Source organism: Pseudophryne corroboree, chromosome 5 (genome assembly GCF_028390025.1).
Source record: "Pseudophryne corroboree isolate aPseCor3 chromosome 5, aPseCor3.hap2, whole genome shotgun sequence".
In the NCBI taxonomy this organism is placed as follows: Eukaryota; Metazoa; Chordata; class Amphibia; order Anura; family Myobatrachidae; genus Pseudophryne; species Pseudophryne corroboree.
The window spans coordinates 25288920-25312099 of NC_086448.1; the positions used below are offsets into that span (position 1 = coordinate 25288920).

The 23180-nt window shown below is 43.6% G+C and overlaps 1 protein-coding gene across 5 annotated transcripts in view; it reads left to right on the plus strand.

The window, feature by feature from the left end:
- The first annotated feature begins 762 nt into the window (after positions 1-762).
- The window catches only part of ADGRB1 (adhesion G protein-coupled receptor B1), a 680829-nt gene continuing 658411 nt past the window's right edge, over positions 763-23180 (plus strand). For all 5 annotated transcript variants that reach the window (XM_063921150.1, XM_063921151.1, XM_063921152.1 and 2 more), the window contains exon 1: positions 763-1822. The gene's annotated coding sequence lies outside the window, so the exon portion shown is untranslated. The remainder of the gene's footprint in view (positions 1823-23180) is intronic.

Below are 23180 nucleotides of genomic sequence, written 5' to 3' on the forward strand. Positions count from 1 at the left end.
CTCTCTCTCTGTCTCTTACCCTCTATCCCTCTCCCACTCTCTCCCTCTCTCTCTGTCTCCCTCCCTCCCTCTCTCTATCCCTCCCTTCCTCTATATCTCTCTTTACCTCTCTAGCGCTCTCTTTTCATCTCCCTCTCACTCCTTCTCCAACTCTCGCTGTCACTCCCTCTCTCTCTCCCACCACCGCTCTTTCTCTTTTAATCTGCCTCTCTCCTTCTCTTTCTCCCTCTATTTCTTTACCTCTCCCATTCTCTCTCTCCCTCTCCTCTCCTTCCCTCTCCCATTCTCTCTCTTTCCCTGCATCTCTCTCCCTCTTTCTATCTCTCTCCTACTCCCCCTTCCCTCGTTCTCTCTCGCTTAATGTCTTTCTATCTATCCCTCTCCCACTCTCTCTCTCCCACTTCCACTTCTTTCTCTCTTTCCCTCTTTCCCTTCTCTCTCTCACATTCTCTCTTTGCCCTGTCTCTCCCCCTCCCTGTCCCTATTTCTCTTTATCCCTCTCTTTCTATCTTTCCCTCTCCAACTCCCCCTTCTCTCTCTCTCTCTCTCTCTCTCTCTCTCTTCCTGTTGCGGAGATCTCCTGGTGTCAACTTGTGTTACATGCTTCAGGTGCAAAAAAAAAAAAAAAGAGGGACAATGTCAGAGCCCATATATACAGTACAGTCACCATGGTAACATCCAGCTTGTGCGGCGCAGTTCATCACACGGAGGGGGCTTACTAGAAGGGGGGGGGAGGCACAGTGCCTCTCTCTTCGCTGACTTTCTCCCTTCCCAGCGAATAACTCCCAGAGGGTGGCAGCTGCCTCTTCCCTCCAGTCCCCCAATCTCCATCCTGCACACCGTCTCAGGCACCCTCCTAGGACAGTCCTGGGAGCAGGGATGAGCAGCAGCTGCAGTAACATGCCAGGGAGGACAGCTTCACCCCCAAAATCCTCTCTGGGCAGAGTTCACTCTCCATCCAACTGAAGTCACAGCCATTGCACTTTTCCTGCGGATCTCTCCTAAGGGTCTGGATGACAGGGTTCTAGATACAGTACCCCCACCCCAGTGCCCCCCACCCCCTACCCCTAGCATCTGCCAAGTTGTGCATCAGACCCACCAACACCTTGCACTGGCTGCAGAGCTGCAATCCCCCATCCAGCAGCAGTTGCAGCAGTTCCCCTCATCTTATGTGCTGGGAGACAGCTGAGTTTGGTTCCCCTCCTCTGTGTGTGGCTGTGTGGATGCATTTTATCCATGCCTCCCCCCTTCTCCTCCCCTCCTCTCCCTCTCTCTCTTTTTTTCCTCTCCTCTCACACTCTCTCCCCCACTCTCTCACTCTCTTCCTCTCACTCTAATGTGTGATCTGGAAAGCTTATAAAAGCCTGATGTAATTCTTAATGCAGCCCCTGGCTACAAGGACTGGGTCTAGATTCACAGAGTAGCAAGAAGAAGAAAAAAAAAGAAGAAATTAAACAACAAAAAAAAAAAAAAAAGAAAGAAAAGAAAAGGAAAGACGATCAGGGAAGCAGCGGATCTTCTGCAAACATCTCCCCGGGAAGCCCAGGTTATTTGCTGTATGCCTGTCAGGGGAGCTCCGTTCTGTGTCCCTGGAGAAGACTTGGTGCTATTGGATGTAACCATTTCTTGGCTGTTATTTTGTTAGAGGATGTGATCTGCCGCTGAAGGTTCTCTCTCCATCTCTGCTGGGGAAGTTTAGGCAGCAGGGCTGCTCTCTGTGCGGAGACTTTTGCTGGTGGCAATGGATTCCAATGGGCTCCCTATTTAATACCTGGAATTTGCATTAGAGGGAAAGGAATTTCTTCCAGCGCCAGAATCCCAGGTAAGGCACAACTTGCTCTATTGCAACCTCTATGGCTGGGGATGAGGGTTCCTCTGCAAATATGTGTCTCCATTGTGCAGTGCTGGGATTCCAGGTAAGGTGGATGCGATGAGTCCAATATTCTCCCTGGTTCTAGGATAAATGCAGCCGGCTGCCAATGTGCAATAGATATCATTCATGGTACGCACAGCTAGGAACTTTTCTCCCTTCCCAAGCCCCCTGGACCCCCGACTAATCGTCAGGATGGTGCTATAAGTCCACCCAGAGCCCACACACTTAAAGCCCATGGATGAATATTTTACAAGGAGGGGGGAATAAAGAAGTATTATAGTGTCATAAATAAATCACCATCCTGCCGTAGAAGACGGACCCCGGGTTTAATAGACTCTGCTGCATTGCAAACACTTTGAGGATGCCACATTCCTGGGCAAGATGATTATATTTTAACACGGTGGACCCCCCGCTGCCCGTGATCATGGGAGCAAAGTGGGGCTTGGGGCTATCACCAAAATGGAGCTGTCCCCCTTATATGGGGCTATTTTATTTTTATTATTATTTTCTATTATTTATTCATTATTTTTAAACACTGGATTAATCCTCAGTTGGCTTGTACTGAGACCACCCTTAATTAATCCCCCCCCCTTTTTTTTTTGGCTCTGGTAGTCTCAGTCAGTATTTATATCTATACATGTATGATGGGTGATAATAACGTTGTGTTTAATCCCTGTGCTTGCTGATATAACATGTGTTTAGCATAATCATTCCCCATGTTCTACAGCATAAGGAGCTGTGGTCTCCTCACACAGGGATGGTTGTCCCTGTAATTACCTTCTCTGTCACTGCTTCTAGGCAGGTCCCCAATAGTCGCTGTTATGTTCCAGCAGCACCGACACACAGCACTGTACTGTAGCCGGCACTGCAGCGCAGGGTCTGCAGAGCACTGTCGGCAGGCTTCATCTGTGTGGGCAATCATTAGCTCACCTTTTGTCTGAATCCCTGTGCCAGGCGGGCACGTACTGGAGAAGTTAATGGCACATTTGCCTGAGTATTCATCCCCCCTCCCCTCCCCCTTTTATTTTTTTAATATGTCCTAATCATAAGCCTATCTGATTTAGCTGCCCAAACCCAGACTATGTCATTTAGTTATTAAAATGTAAATGCAATGGGCGTGAGAGGACAGAATATAAATTACTTTGGTCAAAGATTTGAGCCTTCAGTCTTGGCAGGAGGCAAGATGGTACCGTAGGAGTCTAATATGATTTAAAGAACCTTCCACCCCCCCACCCCCAACTCAAACCCCAGTGAAAGGGGCAGAATTTGCCAAGCCTGTTGAAAATATGGGACCCCTGCTTTCATTTCTGCAGTGCAGGAAAATGGGGATAACGCACCAAGAATTGTGGATGCTTCAGAAGGTTTCTTGGACCCCTTGGCAATATAGGAGACCTACCTACCCCCCCTCCTCCCACCCTATATATTTATATATATATATCTCACAGGAGATCCCTAATGTCTACTTGTTGAACAGGTTCTGCCTGTGCTAGAAGTCGGTGTAATTCCCTCAGGTGACTTGTATATTCACACATAATTGTCTCCTGCCTCTATATAATCAGTTATGGGTCATTACTCAAATCTCAGGGCAGATGGGGGTCTTCCCCAGGTGGCTTCTGGGGGCGCAGCAGAGAGTTAGATAATAGCCCTGAGAATCCCACCCTCACTTGCTCCCACATTCCCGGTGGAATGAGACACTCAGCCTCAGCAGCAAAAGTGAGAAATTCACCGTGAATGTTATTTCCTGTGATTGCACCTAGATCTGCAAAAAAAAAAAAAAAATAGCTGGGAATTTCTGCTCTATTTTTAAGACTGAAATAAGGGTTTCCACCTGCTGCCTTTAAGTTTATCCCAGTTTACAGTCATTCACTTGTGAGTTGCTGGTGACAAGTTTCACGGTGGCTGCTTCTAGCACAGTGACCAGCGTCCAGGTGCCCACTTACTGTGCAATGTATCACTGGAAGCATTAATAAATAAGAGTAACCCCTGTGGGCAAACCAGGCATCCACAACAGCCATTGGCACTGAGTGCCACCATTGCTAAATGGGTTCTACCTTGACATTTAATAATACACTTGAAAAGTCAGCCATGAAGGTTACCTGTAATCCAGGTCCTATCAGTCAGTACCCAGACCAGAATGGTGTCACATTTACCTACAAAGCTTTGCTGCCTGGGGATGGAAACCTTTCCAACCTGTGATATTAGCGGTCACCTACCATCAAAGCCTGACTTGATTTAATTGAGATGTACAGTATGTAGGCAGTATTGCCATGCAGAGACAGGGAGGGCATGATGGCACTTGTAGTTCTACAACAGTCCGCCTAAGCCTGCTCTAAGGAGTTGCTTACTCTGTGAGAGCCTCAGTGATCTTGTGATTTTGCAGAATACAAACAGGACAGCCAAACATTTCTCCCTGTTATTTGTCTGCTATTAGCTCACCAATCCTCATTGCCTCTCTGTGTATATACATTTATCATGTATTTGGAGCTCGTCCCCTTGGGAGACAGCTAGTTAGTTTTCAATGGGAAATGAAATGATTTAAATCGCCCAGGAATGATTAAATGCCCTCTCCTCTGAGAAGTGACAATTTAAGCTTCGTCTCTCTGAAACAGTGGCCTGATGGATGGCTATAAAAGCACTGACATTCTAGGCCGGGGGTTTGAAGTTGGCTAGAATGGTGATGCTGTGATTTAGGTCCTCAGAAAGAGGTGATGTATCGTTGCACTATTTCAGCCCCTGATTATCACGTTTGCACGTGGGGCTGGTGGTTGGTGCAACACTCTGCACAAAATGCTATATAATGGGCTACAGACCACAATCTAGCTGAGAACCCATCTATGCAGAAATGTCATCTGTTGCCTGGTTCCTACTTATATCATGTGAGTCCCAAATATTAATATCCAGCTAATATCGCCTAAGATTAGGCAGCATTATAGTGTGTAGCTGAGAGATTTATAAAATGCGTGTGTGATATGTGATATATATGTTTGTTTTTCCTGACATTTATGGCTGTTTATGCTATTGATATTGCAGCGCTGTCTTGGAGTTCAGCAGATATTTATCTGACCTTTGAGGAGAGATTTTATATATATATATATATATATATATCTCACAGAGCCTCAGCACTCGCCATAATAAACTCACTCACCATAACAAACAATGAGGCAGGTGTATTAACCTGGAGAAGGCATAAGGAGGTAATAAACCAGTGATAAGTGCAAGGTGATAAACGCACCAGCCAATCAGCTCCAATATGTAAATGAACAGATAGGAGCTGATTGGCTGGCGCATTTATCACCTTGCACTTATCACTGGTTTAACACTCCCTTGTGCTGTCTCCAGGATTCATACATCTGCCCCAGTGGGTTTTTGTTTCAGGAAATGATCAATGCATTTAAGCTTGCAGCCCAAAATCAAGGGATCCCATTTCACTGCAAGTCCTACTCTATCACTCAGAATTATAAACCTGGTTACTGCTGTCACATCAGAATCAAACTTACAGTGAGCTGACTTCACCTGTCAACTAACATATGGCCACATACCACTTCGCACCCCAATCCTGGGAATGGTGATTGCAGTGGATTAATGGAAAATATCTATCTATCTATCTATCTATCTATCTATCTATCTATCTATCTATCTATCTATCTATCTATCTCATATCTATCTATCACTGAAGACCAGTTGAAACCTCCTCAGATGATGGCTTATCACTTATCAATAACACAAAGAGCTGGTGGTTATTTTACTGTATAGTGGGTTTGATGATATTATCATGAATAATTAATTTAAGATTATTATGCTATTTAATTAAGTCCAAGTCATGCTCAAAATCCAGCTCTCCCCACAGACCAGCCATACCTCCTCAGTTATTAATCATTTAGATTTCTTTTTCATTAGTTGCAACATATGATTCAGTTGAGTGATTAAGAGATTTTGCTAGTCACCCCCCCCCCTTCTCCCCTGCCCCCCTACACACACACACACACACACACACACACACACACACACACACACACACACACACACACACACACTTAATGCAATGCACAGAAGGGTTACGGTTTTATCAAAGCAATTCTGGCAGTGCAGAGTTACATCCACGGACACTGAATTCCGTACTGCGTTCCCATCACTCTATCTATTGATATAATTGCACAGAGGGATGCACTAATCAAAAGCACTGCTCCGCATTGACTAGTTGACTATAAAATGTTGGATTCGTTGTTTGCAATAACACCCAGTGGAGCATAGAGGGCGCCAGTTAGCCACTATCATTCCATGGCAGCAGGAGTGCGCACAATGAAAGTTGGAGGCTTGTTCTTTGCAGTCTCACTCTATATAATCACTTCATACAAAGACAAACAAATCTGAGGCTCGGGGTGCCATGCCATGAAGCGATGCCACGCTGGCTGTATAACGCACCATGCCATCAGGCTGATGAAAATGACGGGGTGCCCCTGCCAGCACACTGCTGTGCCCACATCGGCTGCTGGATTAATAAAGGTTAATCACAGGCCAGGCATGTGGGGGGCAGATGCAGCGTTTGCGCCATGCAGTATTTAACCGTTTATCACCATGTGCAGCGCTTGTTACTGGCGTCTCCTGGTTAGTGCGGAATTCGCCAGTTTGCATAAAAAATATATCCTTTCCATATTGAGGTGCATGTACAGCAGAGACTCCCTCCGGTCATCCGCTTGCTCATCCGGAATCATGTTGTGGAAAAATAATACAAAATATTAAGACCTCGCGGGGTGAGCGGCGTTAAAAAAGTTTCTATTGGTTTAATGGGCATATATAGAGATTAATGTACATTGTTTATTTAAATACTTATTTGCTTGGAAGTGGAACACATTAGTAATAGCACTTTTGTAGTAAAATGACGGGTTGCACCTGTACACGGGGGCTTCCCGGGGGCCACTCGTCAAGAGAACCCTTTCAGACAATAGCCTGACCCTGCATATTGCCGAGTTGGTGATGTCACCGCCAACATGTGCGGAGGTGGCGCTTGGAGATGGAATGATTTCCAAGCTCCGCCTCTTCTCTACACAGTGAACGGGTTCCAGGTGGTATTGAATCGGCTAAGCCATTTACACTGCACCGCAATCTGGGTCCTTCCTGGGACCAACCCTGCAAGATAGCTGGATTGGATTTCCAGGTAACTGGACTCGGGTTAAGCCTTTTACACCGAGCCACTCCCGGGTTATCATGGCAATACCCTGTGTTTTTAGTGGTGGTGTAAACGGGGTGTAAGTGGTCTTGCAATAGGTAGACTGTCGTTCTTTTTGTCTTTTTTATATATTTCCATTATCTCGTCCTAGAGCGCCCCCATCAGTCTTATATATGACCTGTATGTGTAGTTTTCCTATCCTAACGCAATAGCTACCGGCTGTGGCCTAGAGGTGTTAGATATCTATATAATCAGTAGGGATTTGGTTATAATTCACTGCTAAAAGTAAGTAAAATAAAAAATAAGGATAAATGAATTAATGACTTAAATGTAATGTTACAATTGCTCCTTCCAGTCAGACTGTGTCATCCCCTTTGTATTGCATTTTGTATGACGGTTGCACGCCTCATCTTGTACGCTTGTGGATGGGATGAAAAATACATGGACCTGACTGTTTCGTTGGGGCCCTACTCTTAGCATTAGGGCGCTGAAATCACCCCATTTTGTGTCATCTATTTTAGGGGTGGACTATTCCACCCAGGGTAATCCTACGCAGCGCGCCCAAGATGGCTGCCTCACTTGGTACCTGTGAGGGTAGAATATACAACTCTTGGAAGTTGTTACCCAAAATGCCTGCACCAATCCTCCATTATGCTCACTGTGTGCTCAAGGTTTTCTTTTTATGTCTGTGCGGCTTGTGTATTGCTGTATTACTTACATCTTCTGTATTATATGCATTGTGTAAAGCGCCTTGAGTCCTGTTGGAGAAAAAGTGCTATATAAATTCAAATATTATTATTATTATTATTATTATTATTATTATTATTAGAATGCATTCGAGTCCTCCATAATGAATGCTGCCCAAACTCATAAACAACTAGAACTTTGACAATCCATGTGGTATCGCTATATTCTATACTGAAAGCACTTGGGGGGACTATCAAGGATTGCTCAGTATGGGGCTGGACTGAATGGGAGCAACACGCACACAAAAAAATAATAATAATAATCAAGCAACTTTACCCCTTGGTAACACCGTGATGCGCTGCAGGTGTGGCAGATGTACAATATGCAGAGAGAATTAGATTTGCGAGGAGTGTGTCCTAGTTCAAGTCTAAATTGCAGTGTAGGAAAAGAGCTGTGCAGCATGTGTGGGCTACGTGCAAAAGCATACCAGTATGAACCTGCCTGACAAAATAATGCATGTACTGTATTTACCATCCCCACCCTCCCATCCCCCCCTGCACTGCAGCATGGTTTGTTCCAGGCGCAAAGTTACTTCCTCTTTAAGCCTTGCTCCCGATTGAGAATCAGGCCCATTGTTTAAAATTAACTAACTAAATGAAGGCCTCAGTACTCACTGGTTATGAGCGATAACTTTATGACTCACTGATATTATGTTTGCAAGTGTATATATATATATATATATATATATAATATCTATCTATCTATCTATCTATCTATCTATCTATCTATCTATAGCAGCACTATGGGAGAGATCCCTGTTGGCAGATCTCAATAACATACAAAATTAAACACAATTCCTAAGCGCGCTATATAAAGCGTATTTACGATGATTCTTCCAAGAAAACATATGTAGGTATAACTTGTATGTTGGAGAACACTTATATCTGGGGACCTTTTTCAAGGTGTGAGCTCAAAGGGAGTATCTTCACAGACTGGGTAAATAACATTTGACTGACAGACCCAATGCGTTTCATCTAAACAACTTCATCAGGGGTAGCTATTAAAAAATTAGGCCTATTAGACATTAGTAGGTTTGACTGCAAAGGGTCACAATCTTAAAAATTAATCATATATATATATATATATATATATATATATATATACAAAACAGATACTCTCCCTTTTGCGCTATTAAACAGAAAGTGAAAAAGGATTGGGTTTGGGCTGCCAAATTCCACTAAGTCCCTTGTTAGGAGGGACTAAAAAGATACAAATATGTGCCAGTAGAGGAATGGGCGCACTTGGGTTGTTTTTCCACCCAATATTCAATGGGGAAAAACAGCAGTCTCCCTAAGATATTTACTCCTAATTCGTGAGCATAAAACCACATTTAACATGTTCCATGTAAAAATTTATTACAACATAAAAGCAATGATACAAAACGGTATAGTATCTCTTTTTGCAGATAACACCATATAGTACAGAGGACCAGTTGAAATAACTTTGATAGATTCCTCCTTCTCCTTTGACAATTCGGAGATTTGATGTTTATGAACAAATAACCCGACGCGTTTCGTCTTACTCTAAGACTTCATCAGGGATATATCTCTAGTGCTTGATAAATACTGTTAGTGCATCAATGAAATGGCAATTACGTATTCTGGATACTTGAAAAAAACCACACACCGGTGGGGTACACAGGTGAAAGTTAGATTAAGCCTTATGGTTAAGTGCTTGAATAACAAGTTCAAACGCATAGGCCTGAACGCAAGTTCATATAGGTATGCGACCTTATGATTCAGGGATTTGGATAACAAGTTCAAATACACAGGTCTACCACAATTTCATATGCGTGTGTAACCAGTAGCTACAATAGCTTCAAGTCACAACCAGTGTAATCCACTGGTTGTTGAAATAAATTTTTACATGGAACATGTTAAATGTGGTTTTATGCTCATGAATTAGGAGTAAATATCTTAGGGAGACTGCTGTTTTTCCCCATTGAATATTGGGTGGAAAAACAACCCAAGTGCGCCCATTCCTCTACTGGCACATATATATATATATATATATATATATATATATATACATATATATATATATTAACATAATTTGTGTATGATAAATGAAACCATCTGCACCCAAGACTCAGCTCATTCAGTACATGTCTGCGTGTAGGTCATGCCCAGTTGGGGAAGACTTGACGCTTGGCCAAATATATCAAATCAACATTTTGATTTTAATCCAGAGTATATTATAAAGTAAGGTTATATTGTTTCAAAGTGTCCTGCTATTATTTAATATACTGGTAGGGTATGTATCTGGTAAATGTTTTATTCTAATATTAAGGATGGGCTGTAGTACCGTCTTATAGGCTAAAGGAGTGCTACATGTTATAATTTACAATATACTTGATAGACACCTTTCTAAGCATTTATTGATGAGCAGTAATTTATTATCACTGTACATTATTATGTCCGCTTATTATTTCTCAAAGTCAAATTAGAAGCAAAAAAAAGATCGCTCCATAACCCGACATTGACTCAACGCAATTGGTGATATATTACTGGTATTACTTTATCTATTGCTCTCTTACTGACTTTATATTTACTGACTTTTGGTAACCCAATCCAGCTAAGTCATTTATATGTGCACTCCTTCCCTTGTGCTCTGGGTATTTACAGGGCTGGATTAACCATTAGGCAAAATAAGCACCTGCTTAGGGCATCACGGGAAGGGGTGCACCACAGAAATTTGGCATTTCCGGATTTACCATGGGCCATATGGTACAAAACTAAACTGCAAATGCTGCAGCTGAACCAGGTTCCACAAAAAGGGGCTCCCACAATAAATGAAAAAACAAATAAATAAATAAATTATATCTATCTATCTATCTATCTATCTATCTATCTATCTATCTATCTATATATATATATATATATAAAAAATGTATTTATTTATTTATTTAATTATTTTTTTTTATATATATATATATATATATATATATATATACACACAAAATAAAAATAATAATAACAGAGGTTAATGATATACACATGTAACATTAGTTTTGAGTTTCTGATCAAAGAGAATTTTTTCACTCTTTTCCAATTTTTGTTTCATTTCGAAAAATACAATTTTCTTTTACAGTTTATTATTGTTATATTTTAAATTATATGTACTGTATATGGGGGCACCAAAATCTTACGGCTTACGGCCTCTAAAGGTTTTTTTTAGGCCCTGGCTGTATCCCGTGGAAATGAGCTTTGCTGGAACCACAGTGAGATACAGCGCACCAACCTACCTCCGGGAACCTGGGATAAGCGTAACGTAACCATGTGCGAGACAATTGTCCCATTCCCCAATGTCTGCACCAAGCGTTGCCCCCACTATTTATGGTTTTATTAAGCAATACAGCAGCTTCTGTAAAAGATTACTTGATTTATCCTAATAATAGGAAGATCTGCATATTTGCTGTGAATTTGCGGTAACAGGGTTTAGCTCTATTTGCTATACTGTATATAGCCACAGGTTAGACATGTGTTCCTGCCACAGCCCAATGGTTTGGTATTTAACCTTTCTAGATAATTATTTGTTACTTGTGGTTCTTTTTTCACTGGTGTTAGCATACTGGGAGTTTAGCAGGTGTTTAAGTGATTGATTCTTCCCATAGATTATCCTGGGTTTATCTGGGCCAAGCGCGCATAGAATAGAATCTTGTTTTAGGATGTTATAGTTAGATAATGTTTTTAATCTTGGATGAGGCATGATTGTATTTAGAAATAAAGGCTAATTTATTTGGATCGTCGTTGTTAAGCATTTTAGTTTTCTACTTTCTTTTTTAATATATTTTTTTTATTGATGTTGAGTCAATAAATTGTTATATTGTCTATTCAGTACAGTGGTTCACAGCCTTATTGATGATGTTTATTATTAAATTGTATCTATGGCAATTTAATTTTTTTTTACATTTAATACCGACGCTTCTTGTTTTCTTCAACTTGTGGCCACAGTTACAACATATTATTCGAGTTATTCGTATACTATTACCAAGGAGACGCCTATCCAGTTGTACCTCTTGCACCTAGTTTGGGGTAGGTCTGTGTGGCAGTGATATTGATGGCAGCTTCAGCACTCTCGCATATGGAAACAGTGGGGCCTATGTACAATTACATGCATTGTGTCCTGTGTGCAACTCATAGAAACATAGAATGTGGCGGCAGATAAGAAATACTTGGCCCATCTAGTCTGCCCTAAACACATAAACAAGCTAGGGTTAATTTTTGTTCGGAGCCAATTAACCTACCAGTATATTTTTGGATTGTGGGAGGAAACCGGAGTACCCAGAGGAAACCCATGCAAGCACGGGGAGAATATACAAACTCCACACAGTTAGGGCCAAGATGGAATTTGAACCCATGACCTCAGAACTGTGAGGCAGTAATGCTAAACATTACACCATCCGTACTGCCCCTCATATGTTAATGAGCTATAAGGGGTAGATCAGTGGCAAATGCAAGATTTCTAGTGGGGGGTTTCCAAAGGCAGTCCACAATCTCCTGCTCTGCGTAACATTCAGGCAAGTGTGGGAGCCAGGGGGACCGGTAGAAGGACCTAGTAACGACCCTGGACATTGGTCTTTTTATACACTGTATACTGTATTGAATACAGTATTAATATTTAACACTATTGATGGTCTACAGTATAGGCTGTATCAAACATATTTAAATAATATAAATAAGATAAGTGGTCGGGAAAAGGTTAAACATCCCACAATAAATAAGTAGATAAACATAATAGAACCAGTCCTGCACTTTCTAAGTACACATTCTCCCACCTCATGGTAAGGCTCCTGTCTCTTCTTCCTGGCAGCTGCTCTCTGGTCCAGTGCACTGACTGAGGACACACACAGCAAACTTGGTAGAAGAAGCTTCTACCACTGGGCATGTGCAGCAGCTCCACTCTGTCCCTTACACTGCATGCTGTGGCAGCAGCTCTAATAATCATATTGCTGATAGAATTTGATCCACTTGCCAAGAAAAGGAGGATTTCCGGCCAACTGGAAACCCCCACTGCGTTTGCCTATGTATAAGTGTGGTGAAATTAAAAGTTTTTCCTCATTTGCATTTTTTTTGCTCAGTATAAAACTGGCAAATGTTTAAGGATTTAGGTTTGTTTCCATCATCCATAAGTTTTAAAATAGTGCTGAAAAAAATAAAACCCCCAGAAAAAGTTGCACATTTTATGCCATAGCGCTAAATAAGCCTCACTAATTGGCGCTTCCCTGATTGTCTATAAAACCTGTATACTGTGTTGTATTGCCTCTACCTCGATGACCCCGAGTTAAATCAGCGCTCGCACTTTCCTTTCAACCAGCCATTGACTCTGCTGGAGCGTTTTCTCGTGGATTGTTAATATTTATTTACCATTTTGTGAAATCTTCTGGGAACATATCTCCCATTGAGAAAATAGGAAGTAAAGAATGAATTGAATATTTGCAGCCTCCAGTAATGGCAGCCCCGAGCCGCGCTTCAGAGGAAACAACATTTCGATACGTCTACAATTTGCTGTAGTGTATGAATAGCAATCCAACCCCAGTTCTCCTACTCAGACCTGAAAATTCCTTGCTCACAAATCTTCTCGGCCAGTTCTGCAAGTGAAAGAGATTTAATAGAAAGATTTAATGCAGCTAGGAAGAAATACGCGTCATGTACACAGTGATAAAAAAGCGTCCGGATAAGCCCGTTTGTAAATTGCTGACTTAATTGAGTGTATCTTCTTCTATTTAGTCTTTGGTATGTCCAATGAATATCAGCATTTGGAAGTTAAGCCTCCCTGGAACAGTTCTAAATACAGAGTAACTATAGCAACAGTAGCTGGGACGGATTCACAAAAACTGTGGTAGTAGATCTCGGAACAGATAAAGTACCAGCCAATCAGCTCCTAACTGACATGTCACAGGCTGGGTTTGGAAAATGACAGGAGCTGATTGGCCGATACTTTATCTCCGTCCACTTTATTTCATTCCAAAGATTAGTAAATAGACCCCTCAGACTGGATTTAAAAGTACAGAACCACTGACTGTCTAAGCATTTGTTTACTCTATAATAAGCAGACACAACTATGGGAGAGATTTAGCAAATCTTGGAGATAAATTAGAGACGTTGCTCCACTTTATCTGCCACCATTAAAGCTTCTGTCATTATTCTAGCACTGCCTGTAAAATAACAGATACTGTAGATGCTGGTTGGTTGGTTGGTTGGTTGGTTGGTTGGTTGGTTGGTTGGTTGGTTGGTTGGTTTCGGGCCACGTCTCCTCCTTTTTCTCTTTCCAAGATTGGATTAATCTCCTCCAAGTTCCGAGCATGCAGTATGTACAGTATATCTGACAGTGAGTTTCATTTATAAAGCACAAAGCAATTAAGTCACAATGCAGCAAACTTTTTTGCGTTACCATCATGTGCCTCTATTTATCCAAGTTAGCCTAGACTTGGGTTTTTGAGCGTTGCACTGCCACCGGTTATGTGGAGGAGGAGCACTGGTTTGCACTGGCTGATGGTGCGAGTAGAGCAAAGGCAAGACTTGAATTACAATGATACAAATGGTGTAGAGGGGGCATTTTTAGCATAATTCCTAGAGGGGAACACAACCGTTTCCACTCTGCAAACACACCCGATTTATGGGTCAATTCATCATTACTTAATTTATACAAAAGAAAGTGAAATTAACATTTTCACCTCCTTTTGTATAAGTTGATTGTGTGCTATTCATCAAAAAAGTAATGCATGAGATATCACAGATCACAGTCCTGATCTGGCCCACTGCTCCCATACACTGCTATGGGGACCTAAATTGATCAAGCTCCGAAAATACTGTGGGAACATTTGCCATCTCCAGATGGTGTTTTTTACCCATACACTTGAGAAGAGGGATCCGGTCAGATCACTCCGCCACTGTCCGGCTCCTTCCGTCGGAGGTGATACATGCGTAAACCCGCGGTCGCACATGGCAGTAGAACTGGTGAGGTCATACTCGGCACTGCAAAGTTCCCGCTACTGAAGTGGTGGTGAGAAGATTTGCGGAGACTGATGATTTTTGGATCAGAAATCTCCACACCGGAGTAATGATGTTCCGGCATCTGGCCACGAATAGAAAACTTTATTATCGGAGGCCACCAGCCCCTGATAATTAGCATATTGAATAGGCTTCTTAGTACCAACTCTGAGCCAGCAGAAATCGGGTCTCTGCTTATATTTTTATTCTGATTTATTTTGCATCTGCAAGTCGCATTTCGGCGGAGAAGTAAAACAGACATCAAAACACACAAAGAAACAAATGTATTAAGCCTTAAAAAGCGATATAGTGGAGAGTGTAAAAGAGAGACAAACAAATCAGCACCTAACTGTCATTTTTCAAACACAGCCTGTCACATGGCAGTTGGGAAACTGATTCGCTAGTACTTTATCACTCTCCACTTTATCTCTTTTGATCTCTGTGATACATTTGTGCTATAGTGCCAAATGAAATAAATAAAATGATGGTCAATAACTGAGGCCAAACCAAATAGTATTTTAGGGGAAAAGTATTAAATAAAGGGTGGTAAGTCACCGGAGATGTTTTATCAACATTTCATCATGACGAATGACTGTGTGAAAGATGTAGAAATGTTACATGTCGGCATTACGGCCAAGATAACATTCTTACTTTGAGATTGTTGGGGACATTTTTGGTTTAAAATGTAATGACGGGACATCTAAGAAGGAGACGTCATTAAACCCATCTTACTGACACATCACCTCTTTGTATAATCAACGTGTTCTTAAGCTCCATCTTCTGTCTCTCCTGGGGTTACGTCTGGCCAATTGTGTTTTCCCCTTTAAGGGAGTTCTGGCCGATCTAATTCTCTTCCAATGCTTTGTAAAATGAGCAGACCGGTGGATAGTCCCTGTTATGGGCGGGGGGGGGATTGGCTGTGATGACCACACTATACTCATTATAGCAACATAAATTACAGGAGGGCGTATAGTAGATTTACGCCAATGGTTTAATAATGCCTGGTTACTTTTTATGGGTCCAAGTATATAAAGATTTCGGCAGTGGCAACAAAAGGCCTGCAGGTTAGTTAATAAATCCGATGGTTCATGTACTAATAAATGATGATGGGGGAACGGTGCATGTGCAGAACGAGCCCTACGAGATTGCTCCGCAGTTTGGGGGCTGGCGATGGAGACCATCTGCAAAATGAGGGGGTGTGTTGTCCCCATTTTGTAGGAGTGCTGAGGCCAGGCTTCACGTGTTTGGATACACATTTCCTGGCCCTTTCAGAGCAGTTTCAGCGGCCAGTCTGAGTAGGCTTGCACAGGAGTGAGGGCAGGTGGGTGCCCTGAGAGAGGGGGGGCCTAGAGTACAGTGTCCCGTAACCACCCTCCCCCAATCCAGCTCTGGAGGTACCACTCTGCAGCGTTATCCATCTGTACATTACTTGCATTATGCAGGTGGGTCCACAGACACCTAGGGGCCCATTTATCATAGATCGCATTTTCAATTATATTAGCGATATGCGATCACATCAAGTGGATGTATTCATCAGCACCCGCATGGACAGGGGCTCTAAAAGGGCGCCGTCCCTGCAATGGTGCTGGACACACGCGGTCAGCCTGATCCCTGCAATGGTGCTGCACATGCGCAGTCAGCCTGACCCCTGCAATGGTGCTGCACATGCGCCGTCAGCCTGACCCCTGCAATGGTGCTGCACATGCGCTGTCAGCCTGACCCCTGCAATGGTGCTGCACATGCGCGGTCAGCCTGACCCCTGCAATGGTGCTGCACATGCGCCGTCAGCCTGACCCCTGCAATGGTGCTGCACATGCGTGGTCAGCCTGACCCCTACAATAGTGCTACACATGCGCCGTCAGCCTGTCCCCTGCAATGGTGCTGCACATGCGTGGTCAGCCTGACCCCTACAATAGTGCTACACATGCGCCGTCAGCCTGACCCCTGCAATGGTGCTGCACATGCACAGTCAGCCTGACCCCTGCAATGGTGCTGCACATGTGCGGTCAGGCTGACCCCTGCAATGGTGCTGCACATACGCCGTCAGCCTGACCCCTGCAATGGTGCTGCACATGCGCGGTCAGCCTGACCCCTGCAATGGTGCTGCACATGCGCGGTCAGCCTGACCGCACATGCACAGTGTCCAAATATGGTAGAAGCCTCGGCCCGGCTGCAAATGTGGTGAGTAGCCCATAGGCTACAATGGACTACCGTCATCTTCAAATGGCGGTACAGCAGTGGTCAATGTCAGATATTGATACACCTGGCAACATTGCATCCCCCCTTAGAAACCTATATATATATATATATATATATATATATATATATATATATATAGTAATAAAGACTTGGACAACTGAATTGGTGGTGAAAGGGGTCAGCTTTTTATTTGAAGGGATTTAGCATAAAAATGATTAAGGTGGTGGAGGAAGAACGGCCTAGCTTAAGCAATAACTTGTTAATATAACAAAAAACAAACGGGCCACCTGCTTCCATCCCTGACAAATAACTCGCAAGCGGAAGGCCATCTGCCAAACTCCTTATGGGGACAACAGCTCACCAACCCATCCCCAGAGAGGCAAAGGACCCACCTGGCCCAGTGGTGCCCTTGAACCAAACTGACATCCACACCTAGCCTCCTCCATGGCATGGGCCGCACCCCAGGGAAACAACACAATGACCCTTAAAATCACAAGGCCGCTCTAAACCCGGCCAAAAACCATCAGCAAAAGCTGACACAAACAAATGACAAAGAATTAGGGTGAGAGGGTGAGCAACTCCAAATGAAGAGAGAGATAGCCCCACTTTCACAGCCAGCGAAGCAGCATAAAACCTTCCTCCATATCCCAACACCCAAACTCTGCTGGACCAAACAGAACCCTTATCCCTCCATACTAAACGCTTAACCCCTTTGTGTCCGATGGGAGTGAGGCGTGCACAAGCCTGGAGGTTTATGGCACTACTGTCATTATAAAAGCCATCCACGTTCTTGTCCTCAAATAGCGCCAGAATTTGCAACTTTGATGCATCACAACACTGAACCTAAGCACCTAGTACACTATAAGCTGAGGAAACAGTATGTAGAACAGGATCACACCAGGCATCTTGTGCCATATGGTCCAAAATAGATAGGTTCATGCCGACACACCGTCACAAGAGACTGAACATTTCAGAATTACCGTAACATACGTCAGGTGAGGAGAGGGCTGTTGTCTTAGCTGCAAAATCAGCTAAAGCATTTCCTACTATAATAGAAATATATGATGGGGTACCCCAGCCTGGCCCTGGGGCCACCCCACCACCGCCTTGTCTCTTGCCCCCTCTCTATCCACTGCCCCGCTCCACCCAAAACTGCCCCCTCTTCTCCATTCTTACCCCACTCCCAGCGGCTGGCCGGATTCTCCACCTGGGCTAGGTCAGTCCAATCTCACTAGCTGTGGGAGACATTGGAGCTCGCACCACGATCCCACTTGCCAGTCCTGCTAAAGACGGGAGATACACCTTAGAGAATTATTAATAGATATGGCTGTATGTGTGCACTGCATTTAATAAAACCAATAGAGAATGGAAACATTATTAATGCATGCAGCAATTGTGCAACATAAATACTGTTTGTATCTCTGTGATTCCAGAGGTGAGACATCCGCTTTGTTCCAGCAACTGTCTGTAATTACGCAGCGCACCAAATGCACAGCCGACGTCTGTAATCACAATGGCAGACTTCGCCGAGCTGCTGTACAAATAAGCGCAATTAGTTTACTAACCTGAGTTGACAAAATTGTAGGGAAACAGTTCTTTTTAATAAGCACATGTTGATAACAGACTGCGTATCCTGGAGCTAAATTCCCTTTCCAGAGCCACAAACATCAAATCTGGACTGTGATAAAAAAGCGTCTTTTACATCAATGAGTACAGGGCGTCACAGAGATGCGATGTCTAACACTCATATTTACTAATAATGGCATTCTCTGGTGACCACATGCTACTGCACTGAGAGAAAGAGTAAGTGGTCTGGGTTATCGCATTAAATACAATCCCAGATATTTATTTTTCTTTGCATACTGGAATAAACGATTATGGGGTACAAAAATGTATGGAACGCTTTTTATAGGGACAATGATTTTTTCATGCCTGGTTTTGCATTTATTATTACTGCCCCTTTAAATCCAGCGGGCAAAACAATGAAAGAGGCTGCGGGGTAAGGAAGCACTGCCTGGTAAATTTACCCCTATGTATCTTGTATGTATACTATGCAGGTGTGGATTAAAGAATTTATGCAAATGACAGACTGCTTGTGATTGGCTGTTTCAGAATGTATTGCTGATGCTGATTGGTGCTCCCTACATTGCTCAGGCATATATTACTCTTTTTTTTTTTTAGCCTTTTTCAGCAAGGTATAATTTAACTTTTCTCATCGTATATGACACACGTAGTCGCTTATGATGTATTAGAGATATATTTGAAATCTTGTTGGTATCCAATAGGGAAAGCATTTTTTTGTGTGTGTGTGTGTGTGTGTGTGTGTGTGTGTGTGTGTGTGTGTGTGTGCAAAGAATACAAATGGATTTACACATGGACTAAGTGCCTCTGAATCAGGGCCATACTGCCCAGCTGGCACGTCTGGCAAATGCCAAGAGGGCCGATGAGCTGGTGTCACACAGAGAGATGGGAAGGTCTGGTCTGGTCGCTCCCCCGCCCCCATGCCCCTCTCCGATGGGTGGGGGCGTGGCCCTGACTCGCATCATGCACTCGTCTGTGGTGTCCGCACAGTGTCGGACTAGGGTATGAAGGGCCCACCGGGGAAAGCAGTGGTAGGGGCCCATATTTAGGGGTGTGGCCAGTCACCAGAGGGGGTGTGGCCAGCCCCTACATTGGTTTGCCTAACAATTAGAGAGCGCATAGGCTGGGCCCCTTGATAAATCTATAACTACTACTAGTGCGTGCATGATAATGTACCAGAAAAATATTGGCAATGCACCGTAGAGAAAACACCATAGTCCTGTGCAGTATAAGATAACATATGTATATTTGAAGTGCATGGTCTGGAACCTGATCCCTAGAGGAGGAGGATTGGACCCCAGACAGTGGGGCCCACCAGGGGGTTCCCCCCCACCCCCGTGCCCCTGTGGGCCAGTCCAACCCTGTGTCCCCTTGCCCCCTTTTGCGGCGCGCTTGTGCACGCACGTGCCAGGGCTGATTTTGTCCCCTGCTGTGAAGTATGCCTGGCATAAATCTAGAGCATGTGCCACTGGTGCCAACCTGCGTGTATCTTGTGATAGTTGCACACAAATGCTTGTATAGTAAAGGTGAAATGCCCGGCAATGGGCTCTGGTCTGCTGCTATAGTCATTTATTACTTTTATTTGCATAGATGTCATTGTTCTGATCTACAGTATATATATCTTATATAATGGCACCCAGACCCTGACTATTATAGCCTATAAGGTAGGCCTTATGCTTGCAGACCCATGGCCCAGTATTTCAGCTGGATTGTAATGGGAACCTGCAATGCACCCACACAGGCTGCGGAGCGACGGTCACTGTGTCCATGATTCCTGGGCACAGATAGAGCAGTAGTTTTTAATTCAGGAAAATGAAAAACATAAATACTTTTTTCCCCAAAAAAATTATATACAGATGGAGCCACGTTTATCTCGGCTTCTCTGCTGCGCCTAGGCACACCATGGTGTATTAGCATAAACCCTTCATCTTTTGTTCTCAGGTATAATACAATACAGAGAGAACAATATATCAAGGGATTAATTTATTACAGCAGGGGATTAAGTCTGATTACCCTGGCTCAGTTAATCCTATTAAAGGCCAAGATAAAGATGGCTCCATCTGTATTCTCAATTTTCTCTTTCCAGATAGTCTCTTATTCACTGGCATCTTTAAGTGTAGCTACAGTAAGGTAATTCACTGACCAAGCAAAGGGATGGGCTGTATGCTATCCTCACTCTCTAAGTGGGGCAGACGTCACATGTACAGCAGGAATCGAAGTATGAAAGCGTAAACGTACCCTCAGGGACAGCAGAGATACTGGAGCTTCTCATTTGGCTAACAAAGTGCTTCTAGTCCATGGTGTAATAACATGAGGGACCAGTATGAGGGAGTGAAGCAGTTAATACAACTTGAAAGCAATTATTTTGAACCAATTTTTTTCTGTATCACCTACAATAATCAGCCAATAATGCAATTACCAACTGAAGACTTGAACAACCGCATTGTACGGTTGGTAAAGCAGGTACTCCCGCCGGGTGTAACAGAACATGCGGGGCTCTTTGCAATGAACCACTGGGTGTGATCAACTGTTTTTGCACTTGTAGAATAATTGTGTTCGACTAGTTTCACAACGTGCACCAGGAAACGTGGAACAATCCAAATCGCTAGTCATGGTCCTTAGCCGGGTTTGCCCAGCTAGAATTGAATGCTTAGACCTGAGTATTTTAACCCCTGGGCCTGGAGCCAAAGGAGGGTGGGCCACCAAAACATTAAATCTAATATTGTTTTGCACAAGTTCTTCATTTCCTAATTGCAACATTTATTAACCCTCAGTCAGGCGCAGCTGGCCGGACAGGCGCCGCAAAGCTGTTCTCGCTCCCCTCTCCTCCCCAAGGGGGCGCAGGGGCCTGTCCCTCCTAGTACCTTCCTATCTGTAGGTGCTGTTTGAAACTCCCCTAGTCAGTTTTCCCGCAGACTGCGAGGAGTGCAGTAGAGACCCGCCTGGCCTCTCAGGCACACTGCACCCAAACTCCTCCAACTTCTGAAGGTTCGTTTTCCTTTTATTTTCATCTATTAATTGTTTATTTTGCTCATTTTATGAATGAAAATTACAAAGGTTGTGGAAATATGTAGGTTTGTCCAGGGCGGCCTCTCATTGTAAAACCTACGATTTCTCTCTTTGTACGTCCTAATGAAGGTCACTGATCAATTTAAGAGCGTTAGAATTGAGTTAATTAGGTGCTAATGAGGATTTTCTAACAGGCGCCTGTCAGGCGCACTGCGCCTGAACCCGGGAGACCCAGAGATGCGCCTGACGGAGGGTTAGAAACAAACTTAGATTGTGGACAGTCAGAAGGTAAGTGTATGGAGAAAAATAATTTAAAGACTCCAACTGATGCATAACTGACCTCTCTGTCAGTGGTGCACGCAGGGTGGGTTTCTGAGTACCCAGAAACCACCATCCACCCAACCCCCGATGCGTCCAGCTGTTATTTATATTTGGGAGACAGAGACTGCTGTGTCTCTGCCTCAGCACAGTCCACGGCTGCAATGCGAGCTGCCAATACAGAGAGCTCTAATTGTCAGGCTCTCTGCATACAGAATGTATGGGAGGAGAGCTGCACATACACAGCCCTGTAAAGTCTGCTTTCGCCCCTGCCGTCCTCCTGTTACTCTTTATTACTGTTTTGCTCCCAATCATAGACTGCAAAGGAATTATACTGGTGCTATATAAGTGGGAAAAAAAACTATTGAATAAATAAAATAAACTGGTGTAAAACCAACTCACAGACTGTGAAGATCCTGACTTACAAGAGTAATAGGCTTCAGAATTCTGCCCACAGAACGGCTGCGCAGATCAGGCTGTTGGCGATATATTTTCCCGGTGATTTTGCTACTGCGCATATCTCCAGGAAAACGCGGCTGGCAAACATTTTCCTGTGATTTCTGCATTGGAGGGAACACGTTTGATAGCAGTAACAGACTACGGCAGCCACAAAACATGTTTGGTCACGTCTGTAAAATAAATGAGCCAAAAAATAACTCCGCCTTCTCAGAAAACACGGATATCAGTTTTCTTTACCATTCTGTTCATGTGACACGAGGCCGGAAGACATAATGGTACTTTTACTGTAGTTGTTACATTTTTAATGCTCATTGCAAAGCTCTAGTGGAAGAAGTCATCTTTCTTTTTATACTACTAGAAGCGCTGCTGAATCTGTCTCCTGTTTGTTATGTGCACAGAATGTTACCAGTGTCTGACTAGGGCAAGAAGGGACCACCGGGGAAATACAGTGGTAGGGGCCCATGCTTAAGGATGTGGCCAGGCAATAGTGGGGGTGTGGCTAACCACCACAGAGGCCCACCTAACCGTAAGAGAGTGCATGGGCTGGACCCATAGTCCTGTGCAGTATAAGGTAACATATGTATAATTAATGTGCACTAGGACACAGCCTGGAACCTAATCCCTAAAGGAGGTGGGCCCACAGCCAGTGGGGCCCACCGGTGGTTTCCCGTGTGGGCATCAGTGCATCAGTCCGACCCTGAATGTTACTGTAGTAGAGAAAAGCAAATAAATATACTATAATAGGTAGGTTTTACAGTATTGCTGGATTGGAAAACAACATTATAGTAAGAGGTAGTCTGTAATATTAGTGATGCCCCCCCCCCCCCCTCCCCCG